A 20,788-nucleotide genomic window follows, 5' to 3' on the forward strand; every position below is an offset into this window, starting at 1 on the left:
CAGGGCTTATTCTTTTACTGGCACAGAATAGCACACCTTATATAACCTCTCAAGGCACAGTTTCACCATTCAGTGTTTCGAGAATTAACAACTGAAGTTCACTCGTAGCTTCTGATCATTGCTGGATCATGTAAGCCACACCGTACTCTCTAATGCATGCTGTAGTATTAATACTAATTCACTTTGACTAAGTGTTCACATCTATGTGAGCCAAGAATACAGATAAGATGTACAACTGAAAATCTCCCAGTTAATGAGGTTACGTCTCAATACAAAACCAATAATTACAAGATGTGTAAGTTGTCTCCAATTCCAGAATGGGATAAAACCAACGGAGATCCAAAGATTTAAAGAAGGGCAAACAGGTTTATCATACCCAAGCCACCACTTGTTAGGTTAAAGAACGCAGGGATACTTAAGTGGATCATAGTGTGACAACAAAGAGCTTCTGGTATAGAATAACCTCACAGATGAGTTACTGTTCCACATGCCCACAATATACCCTCATCTGTAAGTCTTAAGGCTTGTATTAGTAATGCACAGCCTTCTCTAACTTTTAATGTTAGCATTTGGAATACTATGGCTTAACACTGACTCACTTATTACAGGCCAGCTCATTCACAAACTGATGACAAATTACATCTTTGGCAGGCCAGTCTTTTACTTGTCCCTTGCGCATTGGTGCATTGTCTATGACAACTAACATTAGCACTTGATCAGCAGTGTCCAGGACTGTGTCCTTTTTCAGAAGGTGTAGCTTACTCAGGACATTAACATTAGCCTGAGGTTTTGCTGTTCTGCAGACACTTTTATACTTGCATGCTCTCGGTAGCCCTGTTTAACTCTATATTCTTGGTAAAAACACTTTATGAAACAAGTTTCCTTTAATTAAACAGAGTAATTGGTACTTTTTTTAAAATATCAATGTTTTCTGATCTGTGCATATAGTAAAATATGACTATACAATGCTTATTTAATATTTGGGTTCCAAAAAGTTATGGATAATCCTTTTCCAGCTGTATTTTCCAACAGGCATCAGTGTACACAATATAAAACAAAGTGGTTTTGCATTACTACTATGAAGCTTTCCATGTAAAAGCACAGTTCCTACACCATGAGAAGTATAACAACAGAGGATCAGCTCTACCTGCTGAATAATGAAGACGTACATCAACAGATTGTATCAGTGTTTTCGCATTTTGAGATGTTCTCTTCTTTTCTCTACATCCATCATACATCTATGCACAATAGATGATACTAAGAAGTCTGTAAAGTTGTCATGTTTGATACAAACTTTTTGTAATTACTAAGTAAACCTAAACGTGCTTTCTACACAGTATCACTTGTAGGAGATGGTAACTCCATGCTAAGTCTTAATTTGGTCTTTGTAGAACATAAACCATGTCCGCATAATACATGTTCTAGGTATTACCCTTCCCTTTTAGAAACTGACACATTTTTTAAAGTGATGTTCTGATGAGGGGTTAACTGACCACAGTGCACTGCTTAGCCTCATAAGACAACAACGCTGCTTGTTTTAACTTTTAAATCTCCTGTTATTTATTAAATATAGCCAACTCCTTTTGCGCACCTTAATGCTGCATGGCTGGACACTAACTAAAGTCTTGCTGCTACATTTCCTCCTTTGAGTACTGCAACATTTGTGTGTTTAGCATCAGGACTATGCTTGTTTGCTTGATGCAGTAAGTTCTTTTCTGTTGCTCAAGTCATATTAACCCAAATTGTTACACCAGACTACCTTTCTAGTGCTCCCTTGCATTTATACATCTGTTGACAACTTATTACATTCAAACCGCTATAACAGACCTAGTGCTCTCCTGATAAGAATGTCAATATATTACTGACTCATTTTTGCATAAACTGCAGTGTAAAGCTGAACACTTCAGCTGTTCCAACAATCTACCGAAAAGAAATTCTACGCTATTCAAACTGCATTTAATTTAATTATGACATTTTTAATTGTCACCACAGAAGCTACCCCGAGAAGTGAGTTTATTTCACTCAAACTGCTGTCAGTTTTCTGCATGAATTTTAGTCCCACCAGCTGCAGCATTTTGCCAAATTTTTGCCTGTTTAGCACTCTTAGGAGATGACACAATTAGGTGTCACAGTTCACAGATATAAGAAGAATCTGACTGCAACAGCAAACCAGGTGTGGACTGCTGCAGCCATGATATTTGGGTCATCCTTATTACCATACTTACAAGGTGTAAAAATGAAACCCCCCTCCCACCAGTGAATAACCTCTACACCTTCGCACTATGTTTTTAGGGGTCTATATCAGAACATTGAAGTTTTAAAACTTTGAATGTTCTAAAATCAACCTGTTTTGAGTGAACGCTAAAAATAGCGAAGCTGCAGAACACTGAATTCTGTGGCTTTGCTATTTTCAGTGCTGTGGTGGAACGATTGTGTGGTTGTTAGGATTAGGGCACAGGTTAGGTGAGTTAGGGTTATGGCGCGGGTTAGATGAGTTAGGGTTAGGGCATGGGTTAGGTGAATTAGGGTTCATAGGTTCATAGGTTGGTACTAGGCTATCAGCCCTAGGGCCTATACAAGCCTAGCCATAAGAATTCCCTGGCTATTTCTTCCCACATTATTTACTTTCCTGGACCCCTGTCTAGTAGGGCGACTGACGTGATCCCTGGGGTGAATTTCCTTTCTCCCATCCAATCGTTAAGGTTCCTCTTGAAGAGGTCCAAAGAGGCACTCTGCTTGACATGTATGGGCAATCTATTCCAGAGTCTGGGGAGTCTCTGGGTCAGGAACCTATCCCTCCAGCATGTTTTGTTTATTGTGATGACAAGGTTTAGATCCCTGGAGCGTGTAGCTCTGAGGGATTGGGATTTCTTTAAGTGTAGCATGTCCAACAGCTCTGGGTTTGACATGGCCTTGTATGTTAAGCAGAGATCGCCTCTGAGTAGACGATATGCGACAGAGTATAGCTGGAGTTTTTTAAGGCGGTCAGCGTAGGGCATCTGCTTTTGGCCTGTGATTCTTTTAGTGAGGTATTTCTGAGGCCTTTCCAGTTGTTGCAGATGTCTTGAGAGGTACATACCAAATGGGGCGTTGTATTCTATAATGGGTCTAATGAGGGATGAGTACAGTGGGACAATGACCTCCTTTTTCTGGATGAAAAGCCCTTCATGATGAGGTGTGCCACATAGAAGGATTTCCTGACTGTTGTGGCGATGTGGTTATCGAAGGTGAGACCACTGTCCACCTGTGTCCCTAAGTCTCTTATCACACTTTCTGTGTTTAGTGTACTGCCACCTATATGGTAATTCATGGATACATGTTTTTCCCAAAGGGATAACAATACATTTCTTGGCATTGAGCTTGAGCCCATGGCTCTGGCACCAAGCATCTGTTTCTGTAAGGCCCTTTTGTAGAGTATCCACATCATTTGGGGATTCAATAATGGCTCCCAGTTTGCAGACATCTGCAAACTTTGTTAGTCAGAGTCCCTTAGTGTTGACCTGTACTTCAGAGAAGTAGATGCCAAACAAGAGCGGCCCCAGGACTGAACCCTGAGGTACTCCACTTGTCACTTGTCTGGAACTGGATTTGGAGTCGGCTACTTTTACAGTGTGGGTTCTATCAGTAAGCTATTTAGCAACCCATTGGGTGACATAGGGATTAATGCCCAACTTAGTAAGTTTATCTATGATTCCAGAGTGGGGGATGGTGTCAAAGGCCTTGGCAAGGTCTAGATAGGCTGTGTGGACCACCTTACCCTTGTCCATGGCTCTGGAGACTGATTCAAAGAAGTCAATCAGGTTTAGGAGACAGGATTGGCCCTTCACGAACCCAAACTGGGTGGGGTCCAGTGTTTGAAGGTTGCCAATGTCTTTGTTTATAAGTTCCATGATAATACGCTCCATGGCCTTGCAGATAAGGCTTGTCAGACTGATGGGATGGTAGTTTCCGGGATCCAAGGTGGATCCCCCCTTGTGGATTGGGATAACTGTAGCTCTGCGCCACTCAGTGGGCATGAAACCTGAGGTGAGGCTATGATTAAACATGACACTTAGGTGAGGTGCCAGTTCATATTGTAGTTCATGTAGTACACAGCCCAGGATGTCATCTGGTCCCATGGATGCTGTATTCTTGGCTTTAGAGAGTGCGTTTTGTACCTGTGTGGCCGTTATTACTGGAATTTGGCAATCTTCCGGTATTGAGATGGGCCATTTAGGGGGTGAGAGGGGGTGAAGTTGGCACTGAATCGATCTGCCAGGATATTGGCAATATCCATCGGATAAGTATATTTAATGCCATTCTGTTTAGCTCAGAACAGATCTGAGCATTGCCATTTAGATTCTTGACATAGTTATAGAATGCTTTGTGGTTGTCTTTGGAATCTTTGGCAATTTTATTTTCGTAACTAGCTTTGGAGGATTTTATGAGGCATCTCAGTTTCTTACTGAGGCTAGTAAGGGAGTTTTTTGCATCCTGGGATTTTCCTCTTTTCTGCAAAAGTTTCTTCCTTTTGTTGTAAAGTTTGTTTATGGCAGGGGACCACCAGATTGGCTTCCTTTTTTGGATGAGAGCATTTTGGTTCTATTTGGGATGGCACGATTCATGCATGAGTGGATGTGCTCATACAGTGCCTTAGTGTAGGATTCAGCAGTTGAACTTTCAGTTTCCGTCTGCATGGGTGTCATGAAGTTTGTCACTTCTGACTTGAGTAGCATGAAGTTGGCTTTGGAGAAGTTTTTTATGGTGGTTTCTTTACTGGGGGGTGGGGGTGGGATGTGGATGTTAAGGGTGATTAGCTTATGGTCAGACTTGACTAACGAGGGGGTGACCATAGGTATGGAGCATTGATTTCCCATGTTGGTAATGACCAGGTCTAGGATATTGGAGCCCCTGGTGGGACTATGGATTAGTTGATCCAGGGCATTGGAATTTATGAATTCCAAAAACCGTTGCACAAAGGTGTTGGGACATGAGTAGTTTTCCCAGTTAATGGCAGGGTAGTTAAAATCACCCAGTATTAGGGTGTTTGGTTCTATCTTAATATTTTCCAGTATGTTTAGAAAGGTGTAGTGAGAATCTTGGGGTATGGTGGGGATCTGTAGCAAGCTACAATTTGGATTGCAGTCTTACCTAGTGTTAGTTGCACCTGGAGAATTTCAGACACATTGTGTTGGCCAACTAGCCTGGTGGTGTGAATATCCTTGGTGAATATTGACACTCCTCCACCTTTAGTGTTTCGGTCCTGGTTTGGTGGCCGAAAAGTGTGGTAAGAGTTGTAGCCTGGTATTGCAGGGGTGCTCTCTGGAGCCTTGAACCAGGTCTCAGTTACTGCACAGATATTGATGTTCTCCATTTTTAGGAGTGCCTCGAGAGAGTGCATTTTGAGGTTTAGACTTCTAGCATTGAGTAGCATTACCTTCAGATTTTGCATGCTTGTACCTGTTACGGTGGTGGTTAAGTGAGTTAGGGTTAGGGCACGGGTTAGGTGAGTGTGCGATAGTGACGGACCTTAGGGTTAGGGTTTGGGTTAAGGTAAGTGGATAGATAGTAGTGTATGTATAGTTTAGTGTAGGGTTAGTTGTAGGATTATAAGTGTATGTGTGTGGATTGATGTTTTTTAGGTGTGCTTGTGTTGTGTGTATGTGTTTCGGAATAGAAAATTCCTTCCCAAGGAAAAAATTTGCTGTTCTGAATGTCCAATATTATGTGGTTTAGATATTTTAGGTTCGATGAAATAGCATTCGCTATTTTCATCTTTCCATAACGTGATATAAACATGTTTTTTAGCATTCCTCACCACATCTCCTGCTCGCTCCCCCATCTGTTAGTGGACCGCCACAAGAGCATCACTTACTGTAGTGAACCCAGTCTGTAATATAGCATCAAATGAATTCTGTATAGCTGGTCAAGTATAGTATTACTACCAATTACTTCTCTGTAGAGCTTATGTTCAAAGATACTGACTGCACACAGTCTAACATCAGAGGACAACCTTCTGCCTACATAACAATGCCTTTTTTGCTTGATTTGATTGGTGTATTACAGGAAGACACACTTTAGAGTAATAGCCTGGTTGATCTTAGCTTTCCTTTTTCCTTCCTCAGAACTGAAGAATGAGGTAATTGATCTGGCAGCAGGTACTGTACTAACCAGATGACACAAAGACTGTATCACTTTCAAAGGAAGACAAAAGCTGAACAATAGTTAAAACAATAATCTTCTATTTTGGATACAAAATAAATTGAATGTTAATGTTGTAAAGCTGTGGCTAGAGGTTCTTAAGTAGTATGTTAGCATCATCACACATTCACCATTTCAGACAAAGAACCCAAGAATTCAAAACAAGTAAGACCACAGCACTGGGTACACAATCGGACAATGTATGTATGTATGCATGTACGTGTCTATGTAGGTTTGTTAATTCAGGTAGTACACTGATTTGTAGTTACAGCCTGGGTGAAAAAAATATTCACATAAGAATTTTATAATCATAGATGATACAGTTGACCTATAAAACATAGTATATGGTGAAGAAAGAATAAGACAATTGTCTAAAAAGTTTGTTTCTACAAGGCTATAATGTGAAAATAGAGGAGAGGACTCCAATATAACATTGCTATGAAGCATGCCTCTCAACCGCTTAGTGCAAGAAATTTGGACACAGCCTAACATAATGGGTGGCCAATGGCCCAAAAATAGGAACATATTTTAAATATTGCTCTTAGAAACTTATAAAGTTGCTAGAATAACATGGTTTGTGTTAACATACATTTTTTATGAAGGATATGAAGTCTGAAACTCAACTGTAGGTCATTATTTAGTGACTTCAATCTTTACATCATCCCAGTGATTTTCCAGAAAACCACAAATTTTATGATGAATAGACCAAAAATATGAGGCAAAAATCTACACTTTTGAGAGGTATGATATGAAGAGATTGCACAGAGAGAAATGGAGATGAGGTAGGAATGGAGAGGCAGATTATCTGATGGCTTCCTGTCTGAAATTGATGCATTACTGTACTTAATTTATTGCGTATTGCTGGTGTGATTTTTTATTGTCATAGAAGTTGATTTAAGTTCTCTTTGAATTCTGTGGTTACTGTTTTTGATGATTCGATTCTTTTACAATATTTTATTCGTTTGAAGCTAAATATGGATTCCTTAAATGACTATGCAATTAATGACTTGGTAATGCACAAGTATCTTGTACAGTGTTATAAATGCTATGCATATTTAAAGGTAACAGCTGATAACACTGGTGATCTGTGTTCCTCGTGTCAAAAGTTGGTTGATTTGCTTACCATTATTAGAAGTAAGTCTAGACTTACTGATGATGATTGCACTTGTGCAATTGGCATGGCTTGGAGAACTGTTGTTGAATATATTCATGACTGGACTGATGAACTAAATAATGTTAGGCAAAGAACAAACAACACATTTAGGAAATGATGTGTCTATTTTCTGCAAAGTTTATTCAACCTCTGTGAAACAAGATGATGCCCCTGACAACTTTGGAATTCTGGATGCAAGTATTCAGCTATCTGAGGATTCAGTTTGTTTAGAAGGAAACAAAAAAAAAGAAAGAAAGGAAGAAGTTCACAACAAATAACAAGGAAGAAAAAGAAACTGATTAATGACTGTAAAGAAAAGAGAATACGTAGTAAAAAGGACACCACTTTGTTATGTAGCACACAGGTTACAGGGAATGATGATATTTTTTTATCAAAAAACCTTCACTCTACAGGGAAAAGGCATCATCTTTCCAACAGAGAAGGTAGAAAAAAGAGGCAAGGGGCAGGTGAAAAGGAAGAAATGAAAAATTGAACATGAAAAGATTGAAGAACATTACTGTAAGAAAAAAGAAGAGAAAGACAGATGTTGACTACATGAGTCAAGCTGTGGATTTACAATACCAGCTGGATGAGAATTTAATACACAATGAAAACAGTGGGATTAATAAGACTAATGGTGATGAAGATTATCCTTCGTAACAACTGAGTAGATATTATTATATTAGAAGCTAAAGATTCTTCAGAGCAGGTCTACAAATATATTCTTGTAATTGGAAATTCAGTTAGAGGAACTGATACTTATATTTGCAGAGAAGATAATGAACATCGAACAGTGTTATGCTTGCCAGGAGAAAAATAGAAGATGTGAGACAATCCTTGGAATGCCTTAATGTAAGAAAGTACGGATCCGTTTTTATTCATGTTGGTACAAATTATGTCATCCACAAGGATTCTCTGACTGGTAGTAGGGAACTGACAGCCATCTTACAGAGTATACCTTGTACTGGTGTTAGGACGTATTTTTCACAAATCACCTGTAGAAAGGATAGTTAGGTCATCACGAATGAAAGGATTTTTTTGGGTAAATATCTACATGGAAAAAATGTCCTGTTTTAAAAAATGGAAATGTATAGAGCATCCAAGCCTACTTTCGGGCACATGTTCAGAGAGGATGGTGTGCATTTGTCAAGATCAGGGAAGAGAATTTTTGCAGCAGATACTTTGCAATATTTGACAAACACTAGGCAGAATTTTTGCCAGGTCTAAAATTTAACAGTTCACAGATAGCAACATTTGATGCATCTCTGATGGTTGTTAATGCTAGAAGCATTAATAATAAAGTTCTTTTTTATTGGAGAATTTGCTACGTTTCCACAAGATTGATGTTGTTATTATTTGTGAAACGTGGTTAAAGAGCAATGACTGCAAACCACTTCTGTTAGGGTACAAATGTTTTTACTGTAACAGACATTCTAACAAAAAATTAGGTGGAGGTGAGATAGGGATTAAAGGTAATTATGAGACCTGTGATTATTACATGTTCAATGATAGCACCAATACTATAGACTCTGCAACTGTGACAATACAGACAACCCTGGAACATATAACAGTTGTTGGAGTGTATTGACCACCAAAGTCAAGTGCAGATGACCTAGAGGGATTCTTACATTTCTTGCATGAAACACAGGAGGGAAGAATAGTATTAGCTTTGGACTTAAATTTATCAAAATCAGACTGGAATAATACTGATTCAACGACATTAGTAAGGACAAAAACAACAAAAACGCAGCAGAAACACAGCGACTGCTACAGTTTTTTGTTGTTCTTTTCCACTGAATTTTTAGAACAGAGCAATTCATTGCACAGGATTTACTTTTTCTTTTTGGCTGCTGATAATGTTAGTAAGGAAATTATTCACATTGTATATTCAGGAACAACAATTGCTTAAAATTGTAAAAAAAAACATACCAGGGGACAGAACATACTAGACATTGTTTGTGTTCCTAAAGAAATTACTGTTACCTCAAGACAAGTTTTAAACCATTGATGTGCAGTCATCATGGGGTTATAAAGGTTAATTTGTTGGTAGATAATTCTGTAAAACTGAAATCTAAACCAATGCACAGAAGGATAATTACAGATTATATGGAACCAAAACAGTCACTATGTAAAACTACCTGGAGTGAGGTGTTCAGTGGAAGAACTGCAGACGATATGTGGAAAGTTTTGAAAGGAATAGTTTGAGTGCAAAAAATCTTTAACAGGATCTAGGCATACAGCATCAGGGGGATATATTTCCATAAGGACAACATATCTGATTAAGTTGAGAGATAAAAATTGTAAGAAATAGGAGAGGTCAAACTACAACTTTGAAAACTGAAATAAACAAGCTAGACAGACAGATTAAGCATAGCGTCAGACAAGATCAAGAAAAATTTGAAGAAAATGTATACAAAGATATTGAGCATAATAGAAAACCTTTTTATAGATACATAAGATGTGGAAGGAGTAAAGACACACAAATTAATAAACTGTGTGTAGATTCTAAAATTTATTCTCAAACACAACAGATTACAGATATATTTACAAAATCTTATGCAAAACAATTTGGCTCCACAAAAGGAGTGATAAGTTGTCCTAGTGACATCCAGGTAACCCCAGAAACTGGAATCAAATTAGATTATATTGAAAAACAACTGCTCAAACTGGATTCGAACAAAGCACAGGGAGGAGACAGAATTAGTAACAATCACCTGAGAACACTTCAGCAAGAACATACGGTACCATTATATCTATTATTCACTAGATCATATAAATATGGGGAGATTCCTCAAGAGTGGAGACATGCTCTTATTAAGCCTGTCTTTAAGGGAAAGGGGAGTAGTACAAACCCAGAGTCATATAGACCCTTAAGTCTACATTCATGTTGTGGAAAAATAATGGAGAAGGTAATATTGAATAAGTTATTGTCAGAAGTTGAGGAATCTCCCCATATTTATATGATCTAGGGAATAATAGATATAATGGCACCATAAGTTCTTGCTGAAGTGTTCTCAGGTCATCCGCCACATAACGCATGGACTCAGGTCACTCTATAGCAAGTAAAAATATGGCTCTGTCATTGTCCATGTTGGTGTGAACGACCTGATACATACCTCCCTAGACTACATGAAAAGAGACATGGAGGAGCTCTCCGATCTTGTAGCCCAGGCAGGTATGACCCTTGCCCTGAGTAGCATCCTACTATCACCCAGAATGATACCGCAGAACAAGGACAAAATGATTGACTTCAACAATTGGCTAAGCTTCTGGTGTCATTCTAAGGGGATCCAGTATCTGTCTGCCTGGGACGACATGGTCGACAGACCATGATGCTTTGCCAGAGATGGCCTGCACCTGTCAGCCCTGGGATTCCAGATACTGGCTAAGGCTCTTGCCGCCCCTATAGTGCCTTTTTTAGGCAAGGTTCAAATGACTAATTCACCACCATAACAGGAACAGGTAAGCAAAAACTGAGGGTAATGCTACTCAATGCTAGTAGTCTAAATCTCAAAATGCACTCACTCGAGGCACTCCTTAAAATGGAGAACATCGATATCTGTGCAGTGACTGAGACCTGGTTCAAGGCTCTCGAGAGCACCCCTGCATTACCAGGCTATAACCCATACCACACTTTTCGGCCATCTAACCTGGACCAGAACACCAAAGGTGGAGGTGTGTTCGTATTCATTAAGGAAATCCACACCTCCAGGCTAGTTGCGCAGCATAACGCATCCGAGGTTATCCAAGTGCAACTAACTCTGGACAAAACTACAATCCAAGTTGTAGTTTGCTAAAGATCCCCCACCTGGCTCCAAGATTCCCACTCCTCTTTTCTTGATATACTGGAAAATATTAGGGTTCAACCAAACACCCTAATAACGGGCGATTTCAACTACCCCAACATTAACTGGGAAAACTACTCATGTATCAACTCCTTCACTCAACGCTTTCTGGAATTCATAAATTCCAATGCCCTGGATCAACTTATCCACATCCCCACCAGGGGCAACAATATCCTAGACCTAGTCATTACCAACATGAGTGACCAGTGCTCTGCACCTGAAATCAACTCCTCGGTCAGATCCGACCATAAGCTAATCACCCTAGATATCTGCATCCTGCACTAAATAATGACCATTAAGGAAACCATGGTAAAAATTTTCTCCAAAGCGAACTTCATGACAGCCATGCAGATAGACAATACAGTTACGACTGCTGAATCCTACACAAATGCACTCTATAAGCACTTACATGAGTGCATGGATCGTGCTGTCCCAGACAGAACCAAGACATTATCCTTCAAAAAAAGGAAGCCAATCTGGTGGTCCCCTGCCATAAACAAACTCTACAACAGAAGGAAGAAACTGTTGCAAAAGAGAGTAAAATCCCATGAGTGGAGGTGCTCCCTGGTCAGCCTCAGTAAGAAGCTGAGATCCCTTATAAGATCCTCCAAAGCTAGCTACGAAAACAAAATTGCCACTGATTCTAAGGGCAACCACAAAGCATTCTATAGCTATGTCAAGAATCTCAATGGCAACACCCAGATCTGCTCTGAGTTACAGCACAACGGCAGGAAAATTACAGAACTAACTGATATTGCCAACATCCTGGCAGATAGGTTCAGTGCTAAATTTACCCCCCTCTCTCCTCCTAAAGGGCTCATATCTATACAAGAAGAATGCAGAGTCCCTGTAATCACATCTATGCAGGTAAAAGCTGCACTCTCTAAAACCAAAAACACAGCATCCATGGGACCGGACAACATCCCAGGCTGCGATTTACACAAACTTCAGAATGAACTGGCTCTCCACTTAAGCACCATGTTTAATTATAGTGTCACATCAGGCTTTGTGTCCACTGTATGGCACACAGCAACAGTTATCCCACTCCACAAAGGGGGAGTCCACACTGATCTTGGGAACTATCGCCATAATAACCTGAACAGCCTGGTCTGCAAGGCCATGGAACGTATCATCATATAACTCATAGACAAAGACACTGGTAACCTCCAAACTCTGGACCCCACCCAGTTTGGGTTTGTAAAAGGCAGATCATGCCTTCTGAACCTGATCGACTTCTTTGAGGCAGTCACCAAAGCTGTAGACAAGGGTAAGGTGGTTCACACAGCCTATCTTGACCTCACCAAGGCTTTTGACACCATCCCCCATTCTGGAATTATAGCTAAACTCAGTAAACTAGATATAAATCCCTATGTCACAAAATGAGTTGCCAAGTGGCTCACTGACAGAACCCACACTGTAAAAGTTGAAGACTCCAAATCTGACTTCATACCAGTGACAAGTGGAGTACCACAGAGTTCAGTCCTGGGACCTCTCATGTTTGGTATCTACTTCTCTGAAGTACAGGCTAACATAGAAGGCCTCTGGATAATGAAATTCGCAGATGACTGCAAACTAGGAGCCATAGTCAAGTCCCCAAATGATGTGGACATCCTACAGAAGGGCCTCACTGAGACAGATGCCTGGTGTCAGAGGCATGGCTTCAAGCTCAATGCCAAAAAGTGCATTGTCATCCCCTCTGGTAAAAACTCTGTACCCATGAACTACCACATAAATGGCAGTCTACTTAACACTGAATGTGTGATAAGAGACCTTGGGACCCAGGTGGACAGTTGTCTCTCCTTTGATAATCACATCGCCACAGTAGTCAGGAAATCCTTCTATGTGGCACACCTCATCACAAAAGGGTTCTCATCCAGGAAAAAAGAGGTCATTGTTCCCCTCTACTCAGCACTCATTAGACACATTATAGAGTACAACGCTCCTTTTGGAATGTACCTCACAAGACATCTGCAGCAGTTGAAAAGGCCACAGAAGTGCCTCACAAAGAGGATTACTGGCCTCAAACAGATCACCTACACTGACCGCCTCAAAAAACTCCAGCTTTACTCTGTAGCATATCGCCTACTCTGAGGAGATCTCTGTCTAACATATAAAGCTATGTTAAACCCAGAGCTGTTGGACATGCTACACCTAAAGAAATCCCAATCCCTCCGCGCTACATGCTCTAAGGACCTAAACCTTGCCACCACAATAAACAGGACATGCTGGAGGGATAGATTCCTATCCCAGAGACTTCCTATACTCTGGAATAAGTTACCGATCTATGTCAAGCAAAGTTCTTCATTAGCACTCTTCAAGAAAAATTTGATGAGTGGATGGGAAATAGGAAATACACCCCGGGGATCACTTCTGTGGCTCTGTTCAACAGGGGCAGAGGAAATTAACTTTCTTGGGTGGCGTAAGCCAGGGAACCTTGTTGGCTTGGCTTACTTAGGCCCTTGGGCCAATAGCCTAGTACCTACCTATGAACTTATGAACCTATGAAACCATATCTCAGCATGCATATGTTGAAAACAGATCTATTATCACCTGTAACATGATGTTCTATATATATAAGATAATAACAGCTATGAATGAAAAATTGTGCTGTGATGTAATTTATAAAGATTTAACTTCAGCATTTGACAGGGGTCATACACAAAACACCAATCAATGAATTAGTACAACTAGGTATTGATGTACTCTTGATAAGATGGATAACTGCCTGGCTTACAAATAGGACATGGCAAGTATCATCCAGCAACTGGATGGGTGAAATCCTTGGTTACAGTCAGGGTGTCCCACAGCGATCTGTCCTAGGCTCTTACTTGTTCAGACTGTATTTTTCAGACCTAACTTTTTCAACTGAGGTGTTCTACTGTCTATATGCAGATGACCTGAAATTGGGTAAAATGATTACATGTGTTACAGATAAGGCATGTCTGCAAAATAACTTGACTAAATTGACCACTTGGGCATAGGAGAATAATATGCTGATAAATACATCAAAAACTAAACATGTGAGATTTGGGGGACATAAACTGAAAGGTGAATATTTAATACAGCACACAGTGATTGAAACCGTAGACTCATTTAAGGACCTGGGTATATTGGTAGATTCAGCTATGAGTTTTTTCTAATCATATCAACCAATTGGTTAATGATAGTTATAGAACTATAGCTTGTATAAAAAGATATATAAAGTCTAGGAAATCAAAAATGATGAAGTCATTGTTTGTTAGTTACATTAGACCCAAACTTGAGTATGGAGTAACAATATGGAAAACCCTATAAGAAAATAAGCATGAGTAAACTGGAAAGAGTACAGTGGAAATATACCAAGAGCATCCACGTATGTGAAAATTTAAGTTATTATGAAAGACTAAAATATCTGAACTTGTACAGTGTCTCATAGATATTTAAGAGGAGATCTTATTCAGCTATATAGGGCATTTAGGGACAACTACCTCTGGGAATGTTTGGGGTTATCAAAACGTACTAGAGAATCATCAGATAACCTGTGTAGAAGATTCTATAGGAATGAGAAGTGTACTAATTGGTTCTCTGACAGAGTAGCTGATGCATGGAACAGACTACCAAATTACATTAAAGCAAGTATAAGAATAGCCTGGACACATATCATGGGAACAAGTGTTTTGGTATATTGGCAAGCTAGAAAGGCATTAATGCCCATGCTTGAAATATTTGTATGTATATGTATGTATTGCTGTAGGTTTTAAATTGAGTTTTTTTTGAGGAGTTTGGATGGGAGAGTAGTTGAAATACAGCAATTTGTAGAGTTGTGTTCTGAGTGGCAGGTTGGATCTCTGTTTAACAGGGAACCATTTGGCTTTGTTTAGCATTCTCCAGAGCCATTCCTGCTCAGTAGGAATAGGTGATTAAGCAACAGATGGAGTTGGAGATGGTTTGTAGGGTATTAGTGATTTTTGCAGAAGCTGAGGTAATGATGAGGCCATATTCAAGTTGGGACAGTAATACTTCTTTTTTTCTTTAGCTGCCATGGCTGAAGAGGTGAGATATGGAGACATCTTTTGTGCCAAAACAGCAAGGAGTTTATTTTTGCTTGAGTTTTTTTTTCTATGTGGGATGGAAAATTCAGGAAGTGGTCATCACAGATGCCAAAGTACTTGAATGAGGATGCAGTTCAGTTATTGTGTTGTTTGGGTCAAACAGGGAAAAGTTGTTTGGAGCTTTAGAGAGCCTCTGTAGGGTGCTAAACGAAACTACATTGGTTTTAGATAGGTTTAGAAGCAGGATGCAATGCAAGAGCCACTGCTGGAGATGGAACAGGTTGGACTGGAGTTTGGATAATAGTGTGGGAGTGGCTTGAGTGGCAGATATCCATGTCATCACAGCAGAGGATACTAGTAAGATGGGGAAGGTCATAATGAAGTTTATTAAGAAAGAAAGATGGAGAATAGAAGATGGGAAGGGATAGACCCTTGAGACATTCCTTTCAACAACTGGGCTGTGTGGGATAGAGATTTTCCAATTTTCACTTTGGACTCTCTGCATTACAAATGTTTCTGAATCAGAGGGGAGAATCAGGACTGATTCCTATCTCTGTGGATTTCGAAGAAGAGGGTGCTCAATGTGCTCAGTGAGATCAAGGCCTTCAGTTAGGTTAATAAAAAGTACTCCCTTTAAGTTATCTTTCCAGTATTTTCTAAGATAACATATGTTTGGGACCAAACAGTAGTCACTATGCTTCATCCAGACCAAAATCTGTGCTACTTTTGGGAAATAAGGTGGTACTGTTGAATATATTGGGAGAATTGTGAATAGACATTGTTTTCAATGATTTTTCTTCCTACCCTAAGTGAATTTTTTGTAAATAGATATTATTTTCAATGATTATACTTAAGGTGGGAAGGATGGTGATAGGCCAAAAGTGGGGGCACTGAGAGGGTATTGGTTGTTTTTGGACATATTTAATTAATGCTGTTTTCTAGATTTTGGGCATGATATATTGGATAAACAAAGGTAAAACATGTGAGTGAGTGAGTGAGTGAGTGAGTGAGTGAGTGAGTGAGTGAGTGAGTGAGTGATAAATCCAGGTAGTGCAATGTCTGAGCTGAGGGAGTCAGTTTTAATGCTGTTAAGAGTATTTTCTGTGACTTTGTTTTTAATTTATTTAAAGTAGAAAGAGGGATGGGGCAATGAGGGTTGGAGAGAGAAGGAAGGCTACTGAATCCTAGGAAGTTATTGAGTGCAAGGATGCTTTTACTACAATGTATGAAGGAGTAAAAATAAAATGAAAACTCCAGCAAAGCTAGAACTTCCACTGAGTGACCTCCCAAACCTCTTGTATCAGAGGCACATGGGATATATGCAAATGACCCTTATAAACATCAGGTGTTTCAGCTAATTGGCGATTCTGAATGCCCATGACTTGTTTCGTCCTTTTAATGGACAATTTCAGGCCAATAAAGCCAAACCCACTAGCTGTGGATATGCATATTTCAGCCTTGTTATGACATCGTGTTAGCTGGTACCAAGTACGCTGTTTTCTCCCAGCTTGCCCAGGTGAGATCCTATTGGTTAAGCTGCAGATGGAAACATCTGTTCTGTCCTTCTGATTTTGCTACTGCTGCATACCTTATCTTTGTAAATGGTTTAGAAAATAAATGAGTGAAAGAACTGAACTATAATAACAGCCAGCCAGCTCAGAGCTAAAGCTAAGCAGAAAAATGCATATTTCTGGCCTCAGTCATGAAACAGTCTATCAGGATTAGTATCTGCAAACTGTTTTTAGTAACAGAATTCACATACTTCTACAGGGTGACATGGTGGTGCAGTGGTTAACAAAAATGTGGTTTGATTCTCAGCTGGTGTACCTTCTATGTGAGCTTCATAGCACTTAACCTCTTAGCACAAAAAGTCTGGACAAAAACAAAAATAATAGAGGGACAAAACCTCAAAAATAGGGAAACATTTTAAATATTGCTCTTATAACCTTTTTAGGGTGGCTGCGGTGGTGCAGTGGTAAGCGTTGCCTTCTGTGTGGAGTCTGCATGTCCTCCCTGTGGTCACATGGGTGTCCTCTAGGTGCTCCAGTTTCCTACCACATCCCAAAGATATGCTGTTGGTGGATTGGACATTCTAAATTGGCCCTAGGCTTGAGTGTGCGTGTGTGTGTGTGTGTGTGTGTGTGTGTGTGTGTGTGTGTGTGTGTGTGTGTGCGTGTGTGCGTGTGTGTGTGTGTGTGTGTGTGTGTGTGTGTGTGTGTGTGTGTGTGCCTTCTGTGGAAGGTTGGATGCTGGGTTGGCAACTCGGCACCGTAAAACTCCACTGCCAATCATGAGCGGACAGGTGATCCACTGTGGGTGACCCCTAACCAGGAAAAGACAAAAGAAGAAGAAGAAGCTCATAAACGTTTTAAGTTGTTAGAATAAAAGTTCATGTATTACCATTCATTTTCTGAATGATATGAAGTCTTGAACTCAAATGCCTGGCATTATTTATTGAATTCAGTACTCAGAGGCTCCCTACACTCTGGAACAGAATCCCAATCCATGTTAGGCAGAGCCCCTCACTAACTCTATTCAAGAGAAATCTTGACGAGTGGATGGGAGATCGTAGGTTTACCCCGGGGGTCATCTCTGTGTCACTACTAGACAAAGGCACAGCAAACTAAACCCTAAATGGGAGTAGTATTCTCATCCTAAGGGGTGGTGAAAGCCACACACACTCTGGCTAGGCTTATAAATGCCCTAGGGCAGATAGCCTAGTACGAACCTATGAACCTATGAACCAGTGATTTCCCACAAAAATCCAGAAAACCATAAATTTTATGAGGAACAGACCAAAAATATGAGGGAAAATCTGGACATTCTGCAAAAATCTGGACAGTTGAGAGGTATGGACTTACTCCATTTGTAAATGAGTTTTGGCCAGAGTATTTGATTTCTTTCCAAATTCCAAAGATGTGCTGAGAAGTTGATTGGCAATGATAAATTGTCTCTGAATGTACATGTAAGTACATGTTATCATGAATGTGTGTGCCCTGTAATGGATTGTCATTGTGTGTGGGCTAATGTTAGTGAGAATGCCTGTTTCCTGCAATGGACTGGCATTATGTGGGGCTAATGTTAGTGTGAATGTGTGTGCCCTGTAATGGATTGACATAGTGTGTGAGCTACCTTGTGCCTTGTGCCTGTTACTTTTCAGGATATGCTATGACTCTTCAACTCTTCAACATATTGTGATAACCACAATTTTTATGAAAGTAGATTTAGAAAAAAGCATAGTTAAATGAATAGAGGTACTGCTATAATGTGGTGTCTATTTAAACTGAGATGCAAGAATTGTTATTTTAAGATGAAAATACTGCAGAAGTTTCTAATAGAAGATTTCTTCACAACAATACAACAATGGGTACTTCTTCTCTGCATGGAAATATCAGTTAAAATATATAGTACCAGCTTACACTTTTTAACACACTGTAGATCTCTTGACAAACTCACTATGAATCAGCTATACACCAAAAAAATCTGCATGTGAAACAAGACATTTCAAAAATGGGTACAAACCCGTAATTTACATACCTCATACAAGCTATAGCATACAGCCTTGTTTAGTGAGGGATTTCAGCCTCACTCTCACCAACGTCTCACTTGGATAAGTATTGTGACATTGAGTTTAATTAAATATGACGGCAGCAGACTACTGCTCAAAGTTGAACAATTCTCAGCAAACAAATGATTTCACCAATGGAATTAAATGTCCCTTTAACAAATGTTAGCTTCACTGTCAGCTAAGCTAACAGCTTCTCTCTTTCTGTCAGTGCTAGCTCCTGCCTCTCTTATACAGAAGTTACTAACCTTACAGATACTTAATTAAACTCATGACTGCGGAAGCTCATCTATTCCTGAGCAGCAGCACCCTCCTTAACATGTGACATACATGCACTGCTTGACTTTTCATGTTCCAGTTCAACATAAACCCCCAGGTTGGCATGCTCTGCCTGCCACTTACATATATCAGTGTAGATTCCTTTGCAACACACAGATGACACGAAAACAACACTTAGCATCTGTATATCTAAGAACAGCAAGCTACTTCTGATAGTAGCTTAAATCACTCTGACATGTTCTTAAAATTCACCTCAAAGAAATCATAGTTGACTTTACATTAATTAGCACACTACTTTAAGTTTAGCAAACTGCTATTATCTGAGATAATTTTACATGACTTAGATAAGAAAATAAATATTGCAACAAATCAAAATGTATACATAGATGCAGTTTCATGGATACACATCTGTCAGTGTAGTCAAAACAAGCAACTACGGGACCAGTACTCACTGAAGGTTATTTAACAACTGAGCTTTCAGAAGTTAATGGTGAAAAACTGCATGGCAAACAGATTGTGCCACAACTTCTGGTGGTCTGGCAGGCTGCTTATGGATTGTTTTGGCCGAGTTCTGCTGTGCTTCCCAGCAGCACAATGGTACTTTCATTCATGCACTCACACTCTGACATAGGAGTATATCCAATCAAAGTACCATCCCATTACAAGATATAGACACACACACAGACACACACACACACACACACACACACACACACACACACACACACACACACACACACACACATACTCACACACATACTCACACACACGCACACATGCACACACACACACACACACACACACACACACACACACACACACACACACACACACAGATGCACACATGCACACCCGCACACACACTCACTCACACACACACACACACACACACACACACACACACACACACACACACACACACACACACACACACACACACAAGCTCTCACATGGCAGAAATACCTATGGACAGTTTAGAGGCTTGTCATTTTATTACACCCAATACCTATGATGAGGGTGGAAACCAAAGCATCCAGAGAAAAGTTATTAGTTACAGGCAGGACATGCACACTCCTCAGCAAAGGCACTTCAGATAAGAACCGAACTGCAACTTCACATACATTGAGGCAGCAATGCTGAGTGTCATGTCACTGTGCTGCTTATCGAATAATTATTAATTTGATAAATCTTTAGAGTTGTTTGCATTTGTCATTATCACCTAAGACTACTGGAAATGTAATCCCTATTACCACTATATAATGAGTGGTAAAACTACCTTTAGAATATAGAATGGCATGTGCCATGTGACTGCAGCCAAAGTGTTCTGCTGTATTAGCAAACACAATGCGATATGGCTGCACCTTAAGATTTCACTATGGTCATAGTTCTTCTGTACAGGAACAGCCTATCAGAGTCAGGGCAGTGATTTATATGGATTATAATGGGGGATTTCAGAACAGTGCTAAAGCAGTGGTTTAGCCTATCCTCGTTCTGTACCTGATAAAGTAAACATGGGAGCCACTTTTATAACAGATGTTTGGATGTGCTAGTAGCACTCAAATCTGTGCAGTGGGCTCTAAAAGCCTTTGTAGATATATCTGACTTGAAAGATCAGTCAGGAAAAGAAGTCACTTAACACAGCCTATTTCAAAAGCTAGACTGTTTACTCTGCATTTTAATGAAACTGTATCATAATCTGAATTTGAATCTTAACAGCCCTTTACTATCAAGATGT

At 39.9% G+C, this 20,788-nt stretch overlaps 1 protein-coding gene across 6 annotated transcripts in view; it reads right to left on the reverse strand.

Annotated features, from left to right (window-relative positions):
- Window positions 1–20,788, reverse strand: part of LOC122811202 (homeobox protein meis3-like) — a 524,011-nt gene that overhangs the window by 356,244 nt on the left and 146,979 nt on the right. The window lies entirely within an intron of this gene.

Source organism: Protopterus annectens, chromosome 1.part0 (genome assembly GCF_019279795.1).
Source record: "Protopterus annectens isolate FY-2018-M chromosome 1.part0, PAN1.0, whole genome shotgun sequence".
Classification (NCBI taxonomy): Eukaryota; Metazoa; Chordata; order Ceratodontiformes; family Protopteridae; genus Protopterus; species Protopterus annectens.